Here is a 24,495-nt window from a genome sequence, read left to right on the forward strand (position 1 = left end):
ACAGGCGGAAGAAGCTAGGAAACTTGACTGCCTCATTCTGGAATTAAGGTAGAAAAGAATTTCCTCTAAGAATTTGTAACCAGACTCCTGCCCTTAACAAATCATGGAATTCATACTATTTACACAGCCTGCCTCCCTCTACACTCCCCTCCCAAAAATCTCAATATGTGACAAGAGATTAAAGCAGAATCAAAGAAAAGCTCTTTCTGAACCAAGTTTGGTTCACCATTAGTTCTCCAAGACTTTTCAGAGAAAAACTATTTAGAAACATGAGTTCAGATTGTGGAAGGAGGAAGGAGACATGAACACAAAAAATTTAAAAACAAACTAGCATTAAAAACAACAAATGGGCTAGGTGCCAGCAGCTCACACTGGAAAACCTAGCTACTCAACAGGCTGAGATATGAGGATCATGGTCCAAAGTCAGTGTGGGCAAGAAAGTTCATCTCCAACGAACTACCAAAAAGTCAGAAGTAGAGCTGTGGTTCAAGTTGTAGTGTGCTAGCCTTGTGTAAAAAAGTTCAGAGACAACACTGAAGCCCTGAGTTCAAGACCAAGGACTGACAAAACAAACAAACCAAAAAAAAAGTAGCTGAAAAGAGAATGTGTATGCTAGACCATAACTGCAAAGAAATTATCTAGAATGGAAAATGGAGAGAGAAGAAACTTGAGAGTGAATATGTACTTCTTTTTTTCAGGGCTGGAATCCCAGACCTCACACACGTTAGGCAAGCACTATATTACTAAGCTATAGCCTCATTCCCCTGCATCACTTTTATAATAGGAAAAGTTGTTTAAGAACAGAAAATTGTCGTAATATTCAATGTACATTTGTGAAAATGGAACCAGGCAACTTGAGGGGATAGATGGGTTGGGAGAGATAAGGGAGAATGATGAAAGGGACAACATTGATCAAGATGTATTGTATTCATAAACTGACATGTTGAATTGAAACCACCTTGCACAACTACTTAAAGATAATTTTTAAAATAGAAAACAATACTAAGTACATACACAACTCCATGTAAGAAAGGGCACATTCCAAGAATGTGCTAATATATCTGCTTTGTGAAAATCTGGATGATTCTACACTTGTATTTCCTGATCAATGAATAATACATATACAAGAGGGTTTTATTATAGTTGCTAGGTTACTATATGATTTAATGTTTTACAAATATCTGTTATCCTTACTGTTTATATTTTTATACACTTTCCTTTGTCATTTCATAATTTGGAAATATATATTTATGCATATATGTTGTATATATACACATATACGTGTGTATATATGAGCATATATGTATATAAATATGTACATGAGCACATATACATATAAGATAGGTGGCTGCTGGCCATGAAATATGGATGAAACTTCATGCAAGATAATTCCATTTTTAAATGGAATTTATTTCAAAACTGGAGGCACATCTCACACACATAATATGAAGGGAAAACAGGGGAAGAGCAAGCAGATATTACAGAAGAATGTTAACAATGGCTGTCCTTACTGTCCAATTTTTCTTCTTGTGTTAATATATGGAGAGAGAGAACAAGAGGGCCAGTCAGGGTTTCCTGACTTTGACACACACATGGCCTTAATTTTCATTCCCTAGAAACCCCAGCAGTGGTAGTAGCAAAAGAACCAGGGAAATAAGGTAGAAGTTAAGTCCACCTATGTTGAAGCACATTAAAATTTACAATTGTTGACAATTATAGTAGAAACATCAATATCTACTGTGGCTTTTCACCATAAGGGGAAAACAACCAATACCACCAAGAAAAAGAGGAGAGGGACAAAGCTGAATGTGTTTGACCGATGCCACTTCTCAAAGACATCACAACCCACAATGCCCTTGAACTAGAAACCACAGCTTTTAATGTCTAATTTATTTAGGAATCAGAATTCAAACCATAGGCAACACACTTTCATATATATTGAAATACATATTATTCATGAACGATAGGAAACCCTCATATCGCCTACTTGAGCTCCCACAAAATACCATGGCTTTCTCTCTCCTCTGAAGGCAAATCCTAGCCAAAGAATACAAATACCAGGAGAAATTTTACTTCATTTTATCAGGAGTCCCTCTGATCTTTAAAGGAAAGATTTTGTAGTACTTTCCAGACTCTCCTCAGACATAATGTAAAACCAGATCATCAAAGACTGTTTGAGGGCACTTTACTTCTAGAAATACAACCAAAATGTGAGTGTCTACACCTGCAAACAATAAACTTCAAAGGCAACCTAAAACTATCCTGACATTTATCATCTGTGTACATACATGTGCATTGAGGCTATGTGTCTATATTTGGCTTAAATAATCTATTGACCAACTATAGTTTAGTCTTATTTTAGCTTGGATTTTTGCAGTGCCCTATTTTACAGATGGTGTTTATAAAAAAAAAAAAAAAAACAGTTGATGGGATCTCTTGATTGGAAGGCAACTTCTGAGGTTGTCTAGTTCTACCTCTTATTAAATGCTTTAATCCCTGCAGAAATCTCTGCTCTGTATGTAGCACCTTGGTGTAGCACTTCAATAACAGGAAGCTCACTACCTTCTCCAAGGCCAGACATAAAATCCTCTGCCAGGTCAGAGGCTACACATTTTTCTCTTAAATATGATTTTAAAACATGCAAATTAAAAGGGCCATCAAGGGCACCCAGCTGCTCTTCTGTAGCCAAACTGAATCTATCAAACACTTCAAAGTTCATGAAGTTGTTGAAGACAGGGACGAAATCAAATGTTTCTTTTTTCTTCCACTTTCCCACGATTCTTTTCTTTTTTCAGGTCAGAAGTCTTTAGAGAACACCCTATAATGAAATCAAGTCTATAGTCTGATGTAAAGACCATTTTGAAACGAGAATTGTGGAAAATGCTTCCAGATGTAGTGTTACTACATATGATTCCATCTATACAAAAGGCTGTAAGTTGAAGCACACAGGAGACTTGTGGTCTATGCCAGCCCAGGCAGAACCTCTATATCTACCTGAAAAATAACAATGGCAAAAAAGGGCAAGAGTTGTAAGTCAATTAGTAGAGAGCTGCCTATTAAGCATGAGGCTCTAGTTCAAACCTAAGTACCACAAAGGGAAACAATGCTGTTATCTTGAGATACAGAATTATAGAAATTGATGTTCCCAGATCTAGTACTTCTCAATGACACTGTGGCCCTCCAGTATTCTGCTAAAAACGCCTTGTCTCAGATTCATCCCAGATTAGTCGAGTGAGAAACAATTTGAGCAACTCAGCCGGGTAAATACACACATCTCTGGAGATTCTGACACCCATTACCAGCTGAAAATCAATGTTGTACCCTACACTTGCTAACCTGTTGTTGCTTTTACAGCACAAATGCAATATGCCAGCCAGGAGCTGGTGGCCCACGCTTTTAATCCTAGCTACTCAGGAGGCTGAGATAGGAAGATCACAGTTTGAAGCCAGTCGGGGTAAGAAAGTCCATGAGACTCTTATCTCCAACTAACCATAAGAAAACTGGAATTAAAGCTGTGGCTCAAAGTGGCAGAGTGCTAGCCTTGAGTGAAACAGCTCAGGGACAGCATCCAGGCCCCTGAGTTCAAACCCCAAGACAAAAAAAAAAAAAAAAGCAACATGCCCATGTACACACACATTCACAAACACTCCCGATCTACTAACAGTCCACAAAGGCAGAAATTAGGTAGCTAAAACAATCCAGTGGTTACAACTGATTGTGCAGCTAAGAAATGAGAGCAAAGCACTGGTATTTTCGTATTTTCAGCTACAGTCCAAACTGTCATCTACAAAGATACTGAGATGTGGCAGGATAACAGGGACAGTGTAGTAGATGGAGTTGAATTTGGAAAAGTAAATCAACCAAAGTGATTATTCACTCCCACTTGATACTTTCACACTGAATCATTTCAGGTAGGTGGTTAAAAAACTAACAGGGCTGGGCACTGGTGGCCTGTATTCCTAGCTAGTTAGGAGGCTGAGATCTGAGGATTATAATTCCAAGTCAGTGTGGGCAGAAAAGTCTGAGACTCTTATCTCCAATGAACCACCAAAAATTCAGAAGTGAAGATATGGCTCAAGTGGAAGAGTGCTAGCTTTGAGCATTAAAGCTCAGGGACAACTCTCAGGCCCTGAGTTTGAACCCCATGACCAACAAAAAAGAAAAGAAACGAAACTATCCATCTAGAAGACCTGCCAAAAAAGGAGGGTAAGAGAAGAGAAAGGAGGATGGAAGAAAACTTCAAATAAGAGAAAGGGAAATTCCTCTGACTACACAAAGCAGGCCTGTGCATACAGGCTGTAGCTTTATGAAAGTTCTAGAGTATCACTCTTAGAAGTTACATTTTCAAATTTTCTTGTATGGATACTAAGCTCTGCATCATTTAGAAAATATTCTCCAATCATCAAACTGAAAATCAAAGTCGCTTTTGCTACAACAAGAACAACATAGTTGAAGGCTTATTTTTCTATTTTCTAGAATGAGGATTTATTTCCTCATACTCATACAATCCTTTCCATTTGGGGGAAATTTGTTTTTTTTAAAACAGGCAACTTCATCTCAGCTCCAAATACAGATTCAAACTTCAGACAAAACATCCTACCACAAAACTAAATCTGAAATGCCCAGGACTAACCAATCCACAATAAAGAGTTTAAATGCCAAACCAGAATGGTGCATGTAATAACCATGACCCTTACCATGTGGTAAAAGATGAATCCAATTAATGATACCTTAAAAAAAGAACTTGAGCAACGCCTCTCCTTCCTGTCCTAATTGCCCACCGCAGGCCTCAGAAGCCAGCTGTGTGGCGCAGACACTGACAGACGGAAATGCGTGTTTGACCATTGTACTCCTTGACCCCAAGTGAACTGGATGAAACACATTGATGCACTCCCAAGGCATTTAAAGAGGCTATAATCTGTCAAACATTTACAACGACAAGAAGATCAATAAAAATGGGATTGCTGTGCACACCAGTTGGATCTTGGAGCTGAGGTCACCAGGTGGCCCGAGAGTGCTCAACGTGTAGCAAGTGTGCTACACAAGGGGCCAGTTTTCACTAACAATCCAGCCTGACCCAGTAAAGGAAGCTTGAGAGTGATCCTGGCAACAAGTATAAAGAGCTCACCTAACAGCTTTAATGTCTGAAAAACAATCTGGGTTGTCTCAGTCTTTCTTCATATTTCTTGCTCTACTTAGCCCTCTCTGACACTACTGGGCCTATTTTCAGGCAATTTGCTACCATATAAAAATGAGTTGGCCAGGTGGTAGCTCATGCCTATAATCCTAGCTAATCAGGAGGCTAAAAAAAAGGAAGAGGGGGCGGGGGGAAGGCAGCAGTGGAGCTGTGGCTCATGTGGTAGAGCACTAGCCTTGAGCAAAAAAAAAAAAAAAAAAAACACACAAAAATAAACTGTAGGGACAGCAACCAGGCCCTGAGTTCAAGGCCCAGGACAGGCATGTATAGATAGATAGATAGATAGATAGATAGATAGATAGATAGATAGATAGACAGACAGACAGACAGATAGACAGATAGATAGATAGATAGATAGATAGATAGATAGATAGATAGATAGACAGACAGACAGACAGACAGACAGACAGATAGATAGATAGATAGATAGATAGATAGATAGATAGATAGATAGATAGATAGATAGATAGATAGATAGAGTAAAGCCCCTAGAAAATGACATTTTGTTAAATCATAGGGCTAAATGGGACCTCCCAAGTATTCCAGTCAATGCCCTTACCCTCCAAAGAGCTCAGTCATTAAGCAAGTCAGTATCAAGAACAATTTCAACATATCTAACTCTGTCCTCCCAGTTGTTTCTTCATCTGACAACTCCATTTAAGACCTTCATCACCAGCATTTCCCAATGACACTTCAAAATCCCCCTTTCTGACTGGAAATGTACATCTGTACAGCTGTTTGCACTTATGTACACTATACCACCCATGGACAGGGAATTCCACAGCTTCCTGTCCCATCCAAAGGAGAGTTCAGTTCTCCCAATACTCAGCCCTAATACCATGCTCAGCCCCCTGAGCTACCACACCAGCCCAGGACCTTCCACACTCCTTTCTACCAATCTGCCCTTTGACATTTCATCCTGATTAAGATCCAAACTAGTCTATTCTGCTTCCATTCACAGCAGCCTGCAGAGGCCACAGGGAGGAAACCAAAGGTAAAGCAGTCAGCATGCATCAGTGCATTGCTATCCCAATTGTGCCCACAACAACAGGTATGAGGGCTCATTTCTCCCGGCTCCTCTCTCCCATCAAAGAAACCCCAGAATTTGCATATCCATCACAGAGATGGCACAGGATGTCAGGCATGATACCCTTCTAAGTTCAGACAGAGAGGAATGTCCCTCTCTCTCCTACCATCCCTCTGAGTCTCTCCCCTAGCTTCCATACCACTCACCTTACACCCTGGACACACATTAGAATCACCACATGGCTGCCCTAGTCTCTCTCTCACATACTGAATCTAAAGGTCTGAAGTGGGGCTCCTGCACATGTTATGTTCCAAAGGCACACTCCAAGTAATTCAGAAAATAAGCAAAGGTTGGCTACTGCTGAGACAATCTTACTCCCATTGAGTTAAATACCAAATGGGGAATTTTTTACTGTGCAGTGTTCTGACATATCCAAAGACATTCCAGAATCACCTTCCTATATATTCTTCACATTTGATGTGTAGCAAACTCCTCATCCCGCCTGCTATGGACCCAACTTGATCCCTCAGAAATGTACATATTGAAGTCCAAACTCCTCATACCTCAGAATGTAACTATCCTTGAACATTCATCTTTAAAGTAATTTCAGAGTACTAACATTCCACTTTTCTCATTCCCGTATCTTTCTTTTCATTTCCATAAATGTAGAGAATATAGATTTTTATACTTGGAAAACCACATATAGAAAGATGCTTTTATAAACAGCCATATACAAGAAAAAAATTACAGCCCCTTTCAACCACAATCATTCCTTTTGGCTCTATAGAGAACAATGCTACAGAAACAGAGTTCTACTGGGACAATGAACTGTTTTAAAATCTTCCATGTCTCTCCACTGCCACAGACTTACACCAAACAATACTATTAGGGGGAAAAATTCCACTGTTACATTTTAAAAATTGTGTTTGGAGACACTGGCCACTACTTTAGAATATTTACTGTATAACTAGGTACCAGTGGCTTACACCTATAATCCCAGCTACTAAGGAGGCTGAGATGTGAGGATCAAGGTTCAAAGCCAGCCCAGTAAGACAGTCTAGGAGCCTCTTAACTCCAGTTAACCAGTAGAAAGCCAGAAGTGGAGGTATGACTCAAGAGGCTGAGTGACATTCCTGAGTAAAAATGTCAAGGGACAACAGGAGGCCCTGAGATCAAGCCCTGGTCCTGGCACATCATCATCATCATCATCATCATCATCATCATCATCATCATCATCTGTTTGACAAACCATAGCTAACTTCCTCTCTCCTTCTAGCTCTATGAAGGGTCATTCACTCTGGTTAGCACTCAACCCCATATGTTCTCTAGATCACACAATGAGTTGACTCTCTTCATGTGACCTACTTGAAAGGACAGCCAACGATATGGCCCTTTTCTAACACATGGCTAGTATCCTGAAATGGACCCCCAGTCTTGGTCTCTGTTAAAATTCTCACTTTCATTTCCTCTCTCCCCATTTCCTTCCTGTGCTCATCAAATTTCATTTGATTCCATAGGAAACTAAACAAACAAAAAAAACCCTAAATTCTAACATAATGTATTGCATATATTGTTATTTAGCTCCCAGCCTAGTGTTTTTTTTTAGTTTTTGAAAATATGCCTCCATCTTATCCAATTACATTCCTAACGTCTAGCAAATGATTATCAGTTAAACATCATATTTAACTGTATTGCATGTGACTACTTATAGTGATGGACACATGAAACCTCTTAAGGAAGTTCATTTTATTTTCCCTAACCACAAAACTGGGTCTTGGCAATAATACCAATGACACTTGGGGAAAAAAAGAAAGAAGAAAAAGAAAGAAGTACAGGTATAAATATATTTTAGTTTTTAATTCTTTGCTATCAAATTTTAAAGTGCTTGCTCCATTTTCTAGTAGTTAATTCATTATCTCACAGAATCATACTCACTCAAGAATATTATACCATCAGCTTAAAAATGAATCCAACTGAAATCCAAACTTTTGGGTTGGGAGGCATGGCTCAGTTGGTAGAGTACCAGCCAATGAGTGAAAGTAGCAGATATTGGGTTCAAGTCCCAGTCTTGGAAGAAAAATAAATAACTACTGTGGCAAATTAAAGTCTGTATTCAAAAGGGTGGAGCACCAAGAGAAGCTTGAGAGATGTTTCATCGAGATGCAAAAGCAGATGCGTGCAGAGTACAACCATAGCAGAAGAGTAGTCATCAAGAACATCCAGGTATCTCCAGGCTCCTGTCTCTTCAATGATCTTCTGAGTTCTACACACCCACATTTCACTCCTACTTATTTCTACCTTTACATTTTTCTCAAACCCTGATGTATGAAGCGCTAATACTGTTTTGGAAATCAATTTCTTATCACTAGTCATTAAAAAAAAAAATCTTCCTTGCTGTTTAAGGCAGCGAATTCTGTCACTGGGAAGCTACTCTATGGAAATCATCTGAAATTCAGGAAAAGTCTCATACACTTGCTGTTCAGTGCCACAAGGCACAGCTACTGAAATGAACTACGGTTACCTACAGGTATGGTATACCACTAAGAGAAAAGATAGGATCACAACTGTACCTATTAAGATCTCAACTACAGAACATGCATGGGAAAGACTAGAAGTAAATATGGCTATCTTTAGGTGGACATTATGGCCTATTTTTCTCTTTATACTTTCATTTCCACAATAAACATAGGTAACTTTTGTAAATTAAAAATGCTTAAGAAGCCAGGCACTAGCTGGCAGCACTAGCTACTCAGGAGACTGAAATCTAGGGATCTTGGTTTGAAGCCAACCTGGACAAGAAAGTCTGTGAGACCAGAAGTAGAGCAGTGGCTCAAGTGGTACAGTGTTAGGCTTAAGCAAAAAAGCTCAGGGATAGCACCCAGGCCCTGAGTTCAAGGCCCAGGAGAGGCACATAAAATTATTCTCAAATTAGTGATTCCAATCTTTGATATTGTAAAGAACAAATTACATGAAAAGCTGTGGGTCAAATGTTTTTTTTAAGCTAGCAAGGAAATGGGATATAAAATTCAATGTCCAAAAATAGGACAAGGGTTGAATGAACAGTTTAACAACCTAAGGGATTACTACTAGGCTATTAGAAATGATTCAGAATATGTTGCCATGTTTAACAGTGGGTGTCAAAAATGGGCTGTAGAAACACACCTGTGTTACCTCTGATAAAAAGCAGACCATAAAACAGGCCATAATGGAAATAAACCATAAAACTAATAAGATTAAGTGAAAAATAGACTGATCAGATAATTAAATATGAATGGTCTTAAGTATTGTCATAATATGCTTTCAAAAACAGTTTTTAGGGCTAGGAATATGGCCTAGTGGTAAAGTGCTCACATCATATACATGAAGCCCTTGGGTTCCATTCCTCAGCACCACATAATATAGAAAACGGCCAGAAGTGGCACTGTGGCTCAAGCAGCAGAGTGCTAGCCTTGAGCAAAAAGAAGCCAGGGACAGTGCTCAGGCCCTGAGTTCAAGCCCCAGGACTGGCAAAACAACAAAAAACAAAAATAAAAAGTTTTTAGAACTACATTTAACAATACATTAAGCAGAAAGACATATGAGGCAGTACAGACCTAGAATCCCTGCATGTAATAGGCTGAGGCAGAAGGATCATGAGTTTGAGTCCAGTCTGGGCTACACAGTAAGACCTAGTCTCAAAAAGGGGGTGAAAAGGAAGGGACAGATAGAAGTGATCCGTGAAATCTCTATGTATCAGAGTAAAGCCAAAGAAGCCACTAGCATCTGCCAGCAACAGTTATGGGCCACAACAAATTAACACTACTTGTCTTCCTGGCCAAAATTAATGGAATACTATATCAGTTTACATGATGCACATTTGTTTTCCCACAGTTCTATGTCTCATTGGGTCCTCACATGGCCTTTTCTCCAATGCAGAAAGCAACCTCAGCTTGCAAGACCACAATCCTACTGGATTAGAGACCCAGTCTTTTAATCTCACTCAATGTTAATTACCCTACCTCTAAACATATATTGGGGGTTAGGGCTTCAATGTGTTAGTATTAGTAGGGGCACAATTCATTCCACAGCCAAGGTGAAAAATGGTCATAACAAATCTCTTGCAGAAAGAACCTATTTAAGCATGAAACATGGGCTAATTCCTAATGAAATGCAATGCCACAAGGTTCCTAATTCCTGAATTGGATGTAAATTCGATGTGTGATTTGTGGAACTCTACTCTGAAAGAGTCAAATGTTTGAGTAGGAATTGCGACTCTTCCCAAAAGTTCAATGTGCCAAAGCCCTGACTGAGTGGTGAGATGTCCTTGGAGAAGCAGACAAACCCAACTGTTGCTTCCACTTCTGAAAATAAAGATTTTTCAGGAAGTTCCTGGCTTTCTTTTTTCACATTAGGTGATATGGTAGGGAACTGAACTCAGGGCTTGTGAGGGGACTGAACTCAGGGCCAGTGAGCTACTTGCCCATCCGGTTTTAGACTTTTGTTTCTACTATTTCTGTTAGTTCTGCCTAGACAGCCCGGATCCTCTTCCTGGGTGTATTTTGAGCCTAAATTAACCCTAGGACTCCATTCCTTTCAGACCCAACCCATTTCTAGTACTAGCCTCCATACCTGCACCTATTCGCTATCTGCTCTTATGCCTCCTCTGATCCCAAACACTGTCCCTGTCTTGTCTCAGATCAGCAATCCAGAGTCCTTCTAGTTCCATACAGTAATCAACCCAAGGAGAAGATAAACAAAGGTGATGAGTCAATGCCAAAACACATGAAATAAAATCCCCACTGGCCAAGCACCAGTGGCTCACACTGGTAATTCTAGCTACTGAGGAAGCTGGGAACTAAGGATCGAGCAAGGTTTGAAGCCAGCCCAGGAAAGTCTGTGAGACTCTTATCTCCAACTAACTACCAAAAAGCTGGAAGAGAAACTGTGGCTCAAGTGGTAGAGCACTAGCCTTGAGCAAAAAACTCAGGGATAGCACTCAGGCCCTGAGTTCAAGCCCCAGAACTAGCATTAAAAAAAAAAAATCCCACACTTATTTGAACGTCCAAGTTCTTAAGTATCTTAACTTCCAAGAACTTAACTATGAAAATAAGGAATTAAAATAAAAAAGGCAGGCATCTTATTTTCTCACCTATATTTCTAAACAAAAATAACAAGCACAATTATAATAAGTATTCACATTACAATAAAAGTAATGTTTCCCTGTCAAAAGGTTCTTTAAGACCAATCCAACTAAATGTTGCTTTGTAGCAAATATATGACCTAAAATGACATCAGTTTAAAATCCGATGGATAAATGAAGTCATTCAAGAGAAGAAAAGCAAATTGGCAACATTTTTATCAGGGGACAAAAAAGTCAGAGTATTATTTTATACTATTTCATATTGTTATTTAACATAGAAATTATTACAAAGAAGTTGTCATTTAAGCCCAAGCTCCAGAAGGAAAAAAAAAGAAAGAAATAGACAGAAACTTAGCCTACTTGTAGAGAGGCACCAAAGGAGCATTATTGTGCTGTAACTGCTCAAGCAGACAAATGGGGGCTAGAGTATGTGAATAATATCAATGTAGTAGCTGAACTAATGAACACAAATCATACTTGTCACCTTTAGAAAACCATGCTCTTTTTAAACACTCAGGAAATAGAAACCCTTAATCCACAAGAAATAAAAATGCTAAAATCCATTCATTTGCCAGAATAAACAAAACCAATAAATGATGCCAAAGTTTCATATATAAATACCTATACTAAAACAGAACAGTCACAATGAATCATGAGTGGCATTCCCAATGAAGGCTGGTCTTTACAAGAACATTTACTTGCCCTATATTATTTTCAATCTCACAAGTGATGGGTATTCGCTTAAGCCAGAGAATCTGGGCTAGGGATATAGTTGAGGGAGAAAGCAACTAGCCTGACATGCTGGAGGTCTTGGGTTCTATCCATGGCAAAGACAGTTTCATTATACAAATTGCCACTTTCAGCTGGAAAAGGCCTGACAACCACAGCCTCTGTATTGATAAGCTCCTATTGGAGATTATTTAAGATAATTATAGAATCTAGGAATTTCTGCTCCTAAATATGGGAGGAGGCACCTAGGTCCTCTGAGACAGGGGTTAATTAATTTAATATGATACCTACTACATATTTTGACTATGATGCAATGATCAGATATTTAAAATGGAAAAAATTTAATGGCATGTACACATACCTTTGATACAAAGTAGGATGCTATTAAATTTTCACAAAGAATAAGTGTTTTAGTCATTTCAAAGAAATCATCCCCAAATGGTACGAGTCGCTGAAATATAGACATCTCCTGTGTATTTCAAACCTTCCAAAATGAGCTTGTACCATTTTTGCTATGAAATGGACATGAGTATAAAGCTGATGAATCATGCTGGCTTAAAAGGGAGGGGGAGAATAAATTTATCTTTGTTCTACCTTGTAAGAAGGCATGCCAATAGTTACTTGACATGGAAATAAATTCTTTACTAGAAAAAGCTTTCCTTTGACCAGGTAAATATCAAAGTTGTACTTTTGAATGCCTAATATTGACCCAAGTTTCTTAAAAAAAAAAAAACTTGAACACCCTGTTGGAGCTTCTCAAAGTGAGGTCTTCAGACCACAAGGATTACTAAACTTCTTCTAAGGGATCTACTTGTCTTTTTTTTTGTTGTTGTTTGTGTGTTTTCAGTAATGACCACAATGATATTCACCACTGCTGGATCCAGAGTAAATTAAAACTATATTTACAACTCCCTTTTAGCCTCCAGATTAACATGATTCTCCCAACAACTTCAAGGATATTTTCCAGATGCCAGGAGCTAGAATGGATAGTCTCGGGGATTTGTGTTCACCCCACGAGAACATTATGCTGAAATTCACACTATTTCCTTTCTATCACCCCAGAATCCCATCACCAAGAGAAGCCAAATAGATGTTCAATGAATACTTGACAACTCATAAAACTATTTGAATCATCTGCTAAAGAAAAATAACCTAAAGACTCAAACTAAAGCTTGTTCATGCAAAAATACTGAACGTGTCCCTCTTCTCCTTCTAAAAGTGCTCTCCAGTTTTCCACATACATTTCACTACCACTCTCACATAACAATTGCTCAATATATAACAATCACTACTGCTGGACACTAGGGGGTTCTCACCTCTAATCCTAGCTGCTGAGAGCTGAGGATTGCAGTTCAAAGCCAGCTGTGGAAGTAAAGTCCATGAGACTCTTACCTCCAATTAGTCACGAAAAGGCCTGAAGTGGAGCTGTGGCTCAAGTAGTAGATTGCCAGCCTTTAGTTTAAAAGCAAAGGGACAATGGCCAGGCCCTAAATTCCAACCTCAGAACTAGCACAGGTGCACGCATGCAAACACACACACACACACACACACACACACACACAGAGTTTCTGCTGACTGAACAGTGCAAGATCAGATTTCTCAGCTAAGCTTCAAACCAAGTTTCCGGCAATCTGCTGAACAACTCTGCCAGTGTGGTTTTAGTTGTGTCTAAAACTAATCAACTCACTGCACCAATCTTCATACCTTCATGTCCCAACTGTAAATGGCACCAGCATGCCCTTTTTGATCCCTAACCATCTCCAGACCCTTCCTCAACCTTCATAAGCACACCACTACTCTACCAGAAACCATGAATTCCAGACCAAGCCTGTCACTCCCATGCATGACCTGTCTTTCTTAATGATATTCTCTGCAAGGAATGAGCTTCTCCATGGACCAGAAGCCAGCCCCTTGCTGCCATGCAAATTATTCTTCTAGTCCAAGGCATACTTACCCTCCCCATTCATTCAGACACATGCAGACAGCTTTGTTAAACCCTGGTTTGCAGTATTTATCCCCGGCTGTCTAAACTTAAGTCAGTTGTGCCCATGTCCCTCTTTGTTTAATAAGCTGCTCCAGAGCAGAATCCATACTTTATAGCTGTTTACCACCCTCTCTCTCTCTCTCTCTCTTTCTCTCTCTCGTGTGTGTGTGTGTACCCAAAAGTTTGCTCCAAGATATCAACTGCATGAAACTCAAAGGTCAGGATATCAGCTAAAGTGACTGGAAAACATATCCTGCTGGATTTGAAAAAGCCAGCCATCCTGTCCTAGCCTTTGAACCTTTCTGTCTCTGGGACTACTCAGAAAGTAAAGCAAGCAGCTCATTCTCTGCAGAACTATGATAGATAGTGAGCACAGGATGAATGCCTCATTTTCTTGACATGACCATAATCCTTCTCCCAACAAATCATAGTTCAAGAGGGCAAGCAGCCCCTTAGCAAAAGGCAATTGTGTTTCAGCTCTTACTTCCTCAGTAAGAACACACCATTCTTATCATCAGCAGATTATAGACTTTTTAACAGGAGGAGGGAAAGGGGTCTTTGTTTAGTGTTCACACAATGAAGCTGCCTACAATGAATAACTTCAACTATCCTCTCTACTCCAGAATTGGTGGCAGGTTTCCACTGGTGCCTTGTTTGGGGATACACGTGTTCCAGAATGCCGTCTCCTCTTGCCTGAGACCCAGATGCAGCAGAGTCCTCCTCGTGGGAATAATACGTTCTACATTGAAATGTATCATCTTGATTGTCACACAGCTGGAAATAGTTTCATTTCCCATCCATAACTGCTAGACATCCCTATCACTCTGACACGAACTCTTAATTGTATAATGTCATGCTGAAATAGTTCCAGTAACCATGGTGCAGGCTCTTCTGGCTTGCTTCAGACTTGTCACCTTCAATGCTAGCCTCGAGTACAAAAGGTTGAGAGAGAACAGACAGAAAAGAGACAGGTACAGACACATGCACATTGAGTATGTAGGAGTATACAAAATACCCAGACACACACAAACATACACACACACACCCCAATAGATACATTGTTTTATAGATTTGAATAAACAAGGGGCAAGAATAGAAGGTTTATCCTTTGCTTGTCCAAATAATAACAGAGCAGCAGAATCAGATTGGTAGGGCTGAAGTGGTAGAGATTATGCTTCAAGCATATCTATATTGTTTGAATCACTGCCCCCCAAAAAGTGTATCTTTATGAGTGCATGCAGCTATTGTCTTCTGATGAGAATGCTTTGCTATGATGTTTATATTCCTGAGTGGCTTTAACAAAAACTTAAGTTAAAAAAAAAAAAAGCATCATGCTAGCATGATCTCAAATAAGTCTCACTTCCCATAAACACCAGATGCCCAGTTTTCTAGGAAACAAGCCATAAGTTACACAGGAAAACTCAAACATAAGCTGGGTCCAAAATGAGATGGAAGCCAGCCAGGGCTACAGATAAGACCCAGATGTGTCTGGCTCTGGAATGTTCCAATGAACAGGTAAATCTTGGCCAAACATTTCAAGCTCATGAAATGAAGACAAGAAGACTAGACTTCTGTCTCCTTTCCTTAGGGGAAGAAGCTGTCTGACCAGAAAACACTAAGATGCTTGGAAGAAAAGAGTTCCTAAAATTGAAGAAGAGTTAGAAAGCCAAATTCCCACATGTGAAGGGAGATCCAAACTTTAGTTATACACAAACTATGACAGCAGGCAAGCTTCCTGACAGAGCCGAGTTGTTCTCCTCCACTACAGTCCATGGAGAGACGGAGTATATAACAATCGAATAGGGGATGATAAATGAATGAGTCAGGTAAAGAATTAAGTCAATGAACACAGAAAAGAAAACCAGATTTGGCAACTAGATAATCAGGGCTTATCTCTATTTTATGGAAGTAAAAGGGGAAGCATTCTGATTTACCCTGTCACAGCTAAACAAAGTAGACATCCTCCTAACTCCTCCTCCCTAGATTCCTTTCTCAGTCCTCTAGGCTTGGTTTATTTTCTAGAGTCCTACCAGAAAATAATCTCCCAGGGTCCCTCCCAACCCTCCTTGACCTTCCTCCTTTACCTCCTTTACTACCTTGACCCCTAAAGGTCAGCCGCCACCCTTCACCCCTCCTCCCCAGGGAGGCTCCCATAGTTCCGAGCTTATCAGTCTCAAAACCTAGATACACTGAATTGTAATCATGTTACCAGTGTGCTGGCTTCTTCTCCTGGAGAGTAGACATGGCACTTTATTCACCTCCACCCACCCCTGGGACCTACCTAGCACAAGGCCAATTTATAACAGTTAATTACAGATACCTGAATTGTATTCAACTCAGAGTTGAACAGAACTTGGTTCCTCTGGCCTTGATCCAGTTCTCCCTGCAAAGAGTCAGAAATACCCTTCCGTTAGGGCAAACTTTCTGTTGTAGGGAGCAGAGCTGATTCCATCTTAATTAGGGAAACATAGTAGGAAATGTTGGGGTGGGGGGTAGAGTAGTTCAACCTGACCTCAAAATTCTGCTTCTGTAAATGGCTTGCTTAACTTGTTTGTTGCTTGCTCTACCTCCTGCATCAACCTCCTACATCTGTGAACTTAACTGCGTGCTCTACCCCTGCATCAAGCCTCTGCATCTGTGCTATGCTTTTACCTTTATAAACCTCGATTTGAGGACTGCTCGGGGGCATGGTGGTAGCTCCTGAGTCTGCACTGTGTCCCTGCCTGGTCAGTCCGCTTTTCAGGGGCCTAGTTTTAGCTCCTGAGTGTGTGCTGCATCCCTGGCTGGGCAGTGTGCTTTTTGCTTCCCCAATAAAGCCATCTTTCTGCTTGAGACTGTCTCTGAGTGGTGGACTCTTGGAGGGACATGGAACCCCTCCCCCCCCCCCAGACACCCCGGATCCCTTAACACTTTCAATGAAGGTGGTGAAAGCTTGGTTACAGAACACCAAGAGGAGAAGTAGGTATGGTAGATAGGCATGACTAATCTAGTCGTTGTGTCGGTATTTACATGATAGGTTAAGAGAATCTTGCCAGGAGAAGATTCATGGCAGCCCCTGTCTAGTGGGTCCTAAACCTTTGAAACCCTAGGCAAACCTAACTGTCATAATGAACACAAGTTTCTTTAACTAAGAAATTACAACCTTGGAAATCCTACCCTGAACTACAGATCCCAAGCCAGGTGTCATTAGTCAAATTTTTTTTTCTCTTTTAGAAAACAAAAAAAAAAGGGCTGTCTTTTTAAGTCATTTCCCTTTATTCCCATAATACAAGGAGTGCAGCCTGATTACCTCTCTCAGGCTTGTACATGTTTGTTTTAGCACCGGACTAAAGTGAAGACTCTGCCCTGTCATTATATCACTTTTTTAAAACAGTACCACAAAAAGAAAATAAATTATAACCTAAATCCAAATGCAGTGACATAGTCCCCTTTCAGTTTTACTTTTGGTGGAAAAGACTGAATTTTACATGAATTTCAAGGGCATAGCGCTGGTCAGGTGACAATTATTAATATAATATCCTTTGGTCTGTGCCAACGGGTCAATAATAAATAATAACAAGACTTTGAAATCATCCTCATTTACTAAACAAAATGTCAAGGCATTTAAAAAGGCACCCCTACCCCAACACACACACACACACACACACACAGGGTCTAAACCCTTTTGAGGTTCTGAGAAATAAAATATACTAACTTTGAGCTCCTTCAACTCAGCTAACTTAATTTATTAAACATTCCAAAAACCCAGTCTCCTTATAGAAACTAAAAAATACTGCTGAGAAGGTCATTCACTCAAATTGTATCCCAAAGATAGTAAAACGAAGCTAATCTCATCTCTTACATGTCTTCTTAGTAGTTTAGCTCCCCCAAGTTCTAGGACAATTCAAAACCTTTACTGAAAGCAGCACTACCTTTGACCTATGGCTGGGAAAAAAAAAAATGTGTCCAATTGGGTGGGAAAGGTTCAACACCTCTACCTAAATGGATCCCAAAGAGATTCTACCAGAGACATAAAAAAAAGTCCTATTAAAAAGTCCAATTAAAAAGAAAAAAATTAAGACTTTAAATAATAATCTACAGAACTGAGTGAGCTATTTCTATCAAAAGCTATTCTTCACAGGAAAAAAAAACCTCAACATTCCATACAGCCTGTCCTCATTCTTTACAAGGGTATTAACCCCATTTCTAAGCTAATAATAAATGTTTCTCTTCTGTGCTACAAATATTGGACTGCTGTGGTTGAATAATATGTATAATATAAACAAGGTCAAGAATGCCAGTTGCTAGAGTCATGTTTAAATTATCATTAAACATCAGGCCCATCCCTAAACAAAGAAAAACAAAAATGTCCTCACGGTCATCAGCTCCGTGCTCAAAAAGCCCAAGGCCCAGCTGTAAACCAATAACCTCATCCATTTTTACTAAGTTCCTCAAAAAGTACAAAGAACGCATCAATCTGGAAGGAGAAAGAGAAGAAGCCACATACTAGCTTATTCTAAAAACTTTTTAGAGTAAAACTAATAAACTGGTGACAGTGTCCTAAAAATTACTATCCACAAGTTACTATGGAACCTACCATCATCATGAGATCACAGTCATTACATGTTATTAGAAAATAGAGAACTGAAGCCCAGTGTGGTAGCGGACACCTATAATCCCAGCAATTGGGAGGCTGAAGTAGGAGGATCAGGAATTCAAAGCCAGTCATATAGGCAAGACCTTGAAGAGAAAAAAAAAAAAAGTAGAAACTTAATTTATGTTTTACCTAATACTTATAAGCAAGGATTTGGGGTAAGGGAATTTTTTTTTCTCAATTGTGAGGCTTGAACTCATGGCCTGGGCCCTGCCCAAGCTTCTTTGTGTTCAAGGCTAGCGCTCTACCAATGGAGCCACAGTGCCACTCTGGTTTTTGAGTGGTTAATTGGAGATAAGCATCTCAAGGGGACTTTTCTGCCCCAGCTGGCTTCAAATCAAATGGTAATCCTCAGATCTCAGCCTCCTCAATGCAGTAGCCAGGATTACAGGCAAGAGCCACAGGTGCCCAGCTTGGGCTCATTTCTGACACTAAATGTTCATGATTCTATTTCTGATAAATGGCAGAATCTCCTACGTGAGTAAATGTTTGTATTTTTTATTTAAATCTAGGGAGAAAACTAGCTAATTACATATCCTGAGGTGATTAAGAAATGGGAAGAGTAGACATTTTACTGAAAATAGCTATGTTGTTCTCCTAAATATTAACAAAAATTATTTTAGGTCATTTGAATAATTTGGTTACTTGGTTTAAATCTGAACTGTTGCTAAATGTCTTTGGTTTTTCCTAATGTTATTGTTTCTAAAGGTTTTATATTGTTGGAAATTCTACCTTTTAATTTTAAGTGGTTCAGAAATTTTACCTGGAACATGTTTTGAACTCCTAAGAACTTTATATTTGTGTACTGAATTTTATACTGATTTTTGGCTAATGCTCCAATGAAAGGTAGTTATTGTTTTAAAATAAAGCAAATCATCATTAAAAAAAAAAAAAGCTTGGTAACTAGACCCCTAAAATGTGTTGTTACTCAGTGTTTCCTTGTATCATGGGGTTAAATAAGACTCCTGTAAGTAGCACAACTTGTTAAAATAACATCCCACTTTCCCACAATTCACTGCTTTTACCTTTCAGTGTTTGTCACTAGGGCTGTAACTACATTGGCTCAGGATTACAGATCTTCACTCTCTCCACTTCATCCTTTAAAAGACACATCATCCTTCGAGCTCTGCCTGTGAAGTCCTCGCCAGAGTCAGAATTTAATTTTCCATTTGCCGGCATGCCAAGGTCTACAGACCCCATAACTATCACACAGCCAAGCAAAATAACACATATACACCTATTCGGTCTCTACTCTGCATTGCACTTCTTTCTAAAACTGTTCTTCTTCTCATCAGAGAAGTTCAGTGTTTGCTAACATTTCCTCCCTTTCTCCCAATGTTCAAAGATATCTCTTAAAAATTTAACTATCTCCATGAGATAAATAATAATGCAATATTATCTTTAAAGTATTGTTACTCTGGGGGTAACATGATAGGCAAAAATAAGAAAGCGAACTGTAATAACAAGAACAGGGCAGATTTTCAGATTTTAAACCAGAGCTTCTTTTAGTTTTTACCATATGTAAATCATGTTCTTTAAGTGTGTAGGTACACTGGTGCCCATACATAATAAACAAGCAAATAATAAAAGCATGACAGGCCTCACACATCAAACACAGACATTAAAAACTTGACCTCCAAATATATTTCAAAGTCCTGTTACTGGAGTGAAATGATACAATGTATTTTGCCCAGATTACAGCTTTCCTTACTAAGCATTTTAAATGATCCTTTGCCCTAAAGTATTTTTTACTAATTTCAAGTTGAATGTTATATTATCAAAAAGACTCCACAACAGAGATTAGGTCAAACGAAACAGAGTCAGTAAAAGCTGACAGTCTTTGATACAATTTGGGGGGAAGGGGGGAATCAATTTAACATTTTGAAGAAGGTTAATTTTGAATGAAAGTAGAAGTTTCAAAAGGGCCACCACTTCCATTCTCACTTCTGTTACCTGTCTCTGTCTCTCCCTTTCTGTCTCTCCCCCTCTTGCCCTCTCCCTCACCCTCTCCCTCTCCCTCTCCCTTTCCTTCTCCCTCTCCTCCTTTACTGTGAGAGCCATGCTGAATGCCCACAGCCCTGGGCAGCTGCTCTTCCCCTGGGACAATCAATGCTGATGGCATGTTGGTCCAGTGGTACCTAGCAGAAGTCAGATGACAAGGATTACATTGGCCTTGTCAATTTTAAAGCTAATCACCTTCCAAGTTTTAAATAACAAAGACTCAGCGCTTGAGGAGGAGAAAGCGTTATTGACTCCCTTCTGGAAACGAAAAAGAAACATAAGAGTAGAGAAAATCAACTGTCCACTGAGGGTTCCTGCCTTTCCAGGCAGCCCCTAGTACTGCTTTTCTCCCATCCTTCCTGGGTCCTCAGCTCTGTTGCCTTCCCAACCTTCTCCCCCATCATAGCCTTTCCTCTCTTCCAACTGTTCTGCTATGGAATGACCACCTACCAGTGTCTATTTATTGGGTTGCTGGAAGGAGCAGCAAAGACCATCAACCCCCTTGAGTTTGTAAATGAGGTGGAGATGAGGAGTTGACCTGATCAGCTAAGGTCACACCACTAGGGGACGCCATGTACCAGTAGGCTAGAATCATGACACCCTGTCCTTCAGCCTGGTTCCTCAGCTTCCTGCCTCACTCCTTCTCTTGCTATTTGGCTTCTTTATCCTCAACAGTCAATGAAAGAAACAAATGTGCTCACTACTTAAGAACCTAACTGTAACCCTTCTGTACATCACCTTGACAATAAAATTAAATTTAAAAAAAAGAAAGAAAGAAACAGCCCTAACACATTACAAACTGAGGACTGTCACTCATAATGCTGCCTTTGGAGAACCAGGGACAGAAACAAGTAGGTGGACACACTGCCTTGGTGCGTTAATGAAGCTGCCTAAGGCTCTCTTTTCTCTAAGACCTCGCTTTTCCTTGGTATTCACCCTGTCTGCCAAAGGAGTAACTTCTTGGCAGAATTCAACAGGTTTCCAAGTGTACAGTCAGTCTCTCTTTAGCTGGAACTGCAGACTAAATCGCTGACCAAAGGATGCTTATGCAAACGGATGAAAAACAGACTTACAGCCTGAAGGAATAGAGGATTTTTGCTTTACGTTTTCCATGTTTGCAACTGCCAATGGCTGGCTTCTCCATCGGAATGGAAGACATTCCCAGTGACAATTTCACAAGCAAATACTCCCTGGAAACCAACATTTACCAAAACTCCATAGGTTTCATGGAAGAGAAGGAAGGGGAAGAGAGAGACAGAGACACACGGACACACAGACACACAGACATACACACACGCACGCACGCGCGCGCACGGTGGGAGGGGGGGTGACAGAGAGGACAGGGAACACCATAATAATCTCAGGCCCAGACGGAAGGCAGTCACAATTCCTGAGACGCTCTCACTCTTAACACATCAAAGGCCAAATGGCAGCAAAGAAAAACAAGCACAAACTTTAAATCCATTCACAACACACTCATCCTACCCAAACCAAAAGAGCGAAGAGTTTTGTGTTCTTTTTTAAACCATCCAACGAAAGCCAGATCAACATTTCTTAGTTACTTGCACAGCATACTTGCAAGGCGGCTGCACAAACCTACTACATTCAACGTGCAGAGCCGGTGAGGACCCGCGTGGACGGCGGCTCGGCTCAGCGCTGCAGGACGCAGAGCCGCCCAGCCGTCTAGGTCCCCCCACCCTCCCCGGGGGAATCGGGGCGCCCCTGGCTAGCCCTCCCGTGCGCCTACCCCCAAAGCCTCCTCTGCGTGGGCCCCCAGACGCACTGACCTGGCCCTGGGCCGGGGAGCAACCGGCGGCCCGGGTGGCTGCGACAACTTCCCTCCCGGGGCTGGGTCAACTGGTTGGGGAGAGAGGCGATGCTCCCGTCGCCTCCTGCAGGCCGACGCGCGCGCGCACGCACCCACTCACACCCGGCCTGGGAGCGCGCGTACTCACGCGTATTCACACTCACGCCTGGCCTGGGGAGCGTGGGTGCGTAATCACTCACTCACACACGGCCCGAGGGCGCGTGCGCTCACCTTCATCCAGGAGCGCGCGCACAATCACACTCATACCCGACGTGGAGGAGGGGTTGGAGGGCGCGCACTCACACTCACACTCGGCCTGGGAGCGCGCGCACTCACCCTTGCACTCTCGCACCCGCGCGCGCACGAGCTCAGCCATAAAAGCCGTCCACCACAGTGGGACCCACGGAGCCCAGCGCGCCCTGCCAGGCCCGACGCCGCCTGGGACTCCGCGCCCAGGGGGCGCCGTCCCCGCCCCTTTACCTGCCCAGGCGGCCAGGAATCGAGGAATCTGGTTGCAGCCGCCCGGAGGCTGCCTTCGGGCGGTTCCACCAAGTGAACCGGCCTTCCGCCCAGTGAGTCGAGGTGGGGGGGGGGGGGGGGCCCTCAGTGTTCACCCCACTCGGCCCCGAGGCCCTAGAGGGCTCCGCACGGCTCAGCCCAGGCCACACAAATGCCGGGGGACAAGGAAGTCACAAGCCGGGGATCTGGCGGCGGGGCCGAGGGCGGGCCGGCGCGGACACCGGCCTCCGGCCTCCGTGCGCCCTCCCTCCGCCTTTTCTTTTCTCCACGTAGCACCACCGGTCAACAACTCCCCGCACCCCCAGACGCCTCGTCCCAGTGGGTTCCCCCCGCCCCCTCCCCTTACCTTTGTGGTGTCTCCAGCGCCCCTGATTTCGGCCGTCCCCTTCATCCCATTCATTCGCCAAATTTCCCGCGCCCCTCTCGCTCGCCTGCGGGTCGGGGGACTGGGGTAGCCTAAGCCTCCCATTCATTATCACACCAAGCCTCTGCCCACCCTCCTTCACCCCTGCCCTCCCCACCCCGCCCCCGCCAACCCCGTGCGGACACGCCCACCTCCCCGCCTGTGAGCGCGCCAGGCCACCCGCGCCTCGGCCCCTCCCGCACTCACCCGCGCGCCGCGGGACAGCTCGCCGGGCTCAGCTGCTCTCTCCGCACCGTGCACTGGCTTGTCCATCCCCACATGGAAAGCTCTGGAAAACATCCTGTGCCGCCGCCACCACCACCACCACCCCCCCACTCCGCAAAATCCCCGGCGTCAGGCCTCACACTCTCCTAGCACCCGTTCCTAATCTTTCCAGAAAGCGCAAAGTTTCCCCCAACTCAGCCCTTGGCTGGAGGAGGCCACACCAGAGGGAAGAAAAGTGGGTAACGTTTCAGCCTGGGATTTTTCCACAGACTCCAATCTGCAGACCAAAACAACTGCCTTCTGCAATCTTAGTTTTCCAGACCAAGGATATAAATTTCTCTTTCCCCCTTTCCTAGTGGAATTAACTTCGCAAGGGCAAACTATCAATTTTACATAGAGTAATTTAAGGGTGCAGACTGCACACCTGGAGGTGTGGGCGGGAACCGCGGGGACTAAGTGAGGCCTTGGGATACTCTCCCGAGAGAGTGCCAGCCCCTGGAACACATCCAGATGCTTTGAGAACACCCATTTGAGGGAGGAGGTGGTTCTCTGGCCATACCATCCAAACCACCTTCCTCCCTCCTCTGGCTTGCCAGGGTGTCTGGAGTCCTCCCAATCCTCTGTCTCTCTATGCCACCAGGGTTGTCTCATCCATTGTAGCAGCTTTAGGAACAAAAGCTTAATCAGCTCAGGCCTGGAATGACACATTGGGCTACCCACATCTCAGGACTGTTTCATACCACTGTGTCTCAGAGAGAAGGCAGGATGGCAAGGAGTGCTGCTGAGCATCTTAGTTGTAATCCTGTACTCTGAGGATGAGGGCACCACAAACCCCAGGGCAAGGGGCAGGA

At 42.0% G+C, this 24,495-nt stretch overlaps 1 protein-coding gene across 8 annotated transcripts in view; it reads right to left on the bottom strand.

Annotated features, from left to right (window-relative positions):
- The window catches only part of Lpar1 (lysophosphatidic acid receptor 1), a 120,431-nt gene extending 96,611 nt beyond the window's left edge, over window positions 1-23,820 (bottom strand). The window contains exons 1-2 of one of the 8 annotated variants that reach the window (XM_048338939.1): window positions 23,363-23,491; window positions 16,377-16,439 (exon numbers count right to left, since the gene is read on the bottom strand). The gene's annotated coding sequence lies outside the window, so the exon portion shown is untranslated. Of the gene's footprint in view, window positions 1-14,026; window positions 14,049-16,376; window positions 16,440-22,477; window positions 22,616-22,977; window positions 23,125-23,362; window positions 23,495-23,626; window positions 23,740-23,797 lie in introns of those variants that run through there. The other 7 variants (XM_048338956.1, XM_048338962.1, XM_048338930.1 and 4 more) reach the window with 7 other exon arrangements.
- Window positions 23,821-24,495: the final 675 nt, after the last annotated feature.

This window comes from Perognathus longimembris, chromosome 1 (assembly GCF_023159225.1).
Source record: "Perognathus longimembris pacificus isolate PPM17 chromosome 1, ASM2315922v1, whole genome shotgun sequence".
In the NCBI taxonomy this organism is placed as follows: domain Eukaryota; kingdom Metazoa; phylum Chordata; class Mammalia; order Rodentia; family Heteromyidae; genus Perognathus; species Perognathus longimembris.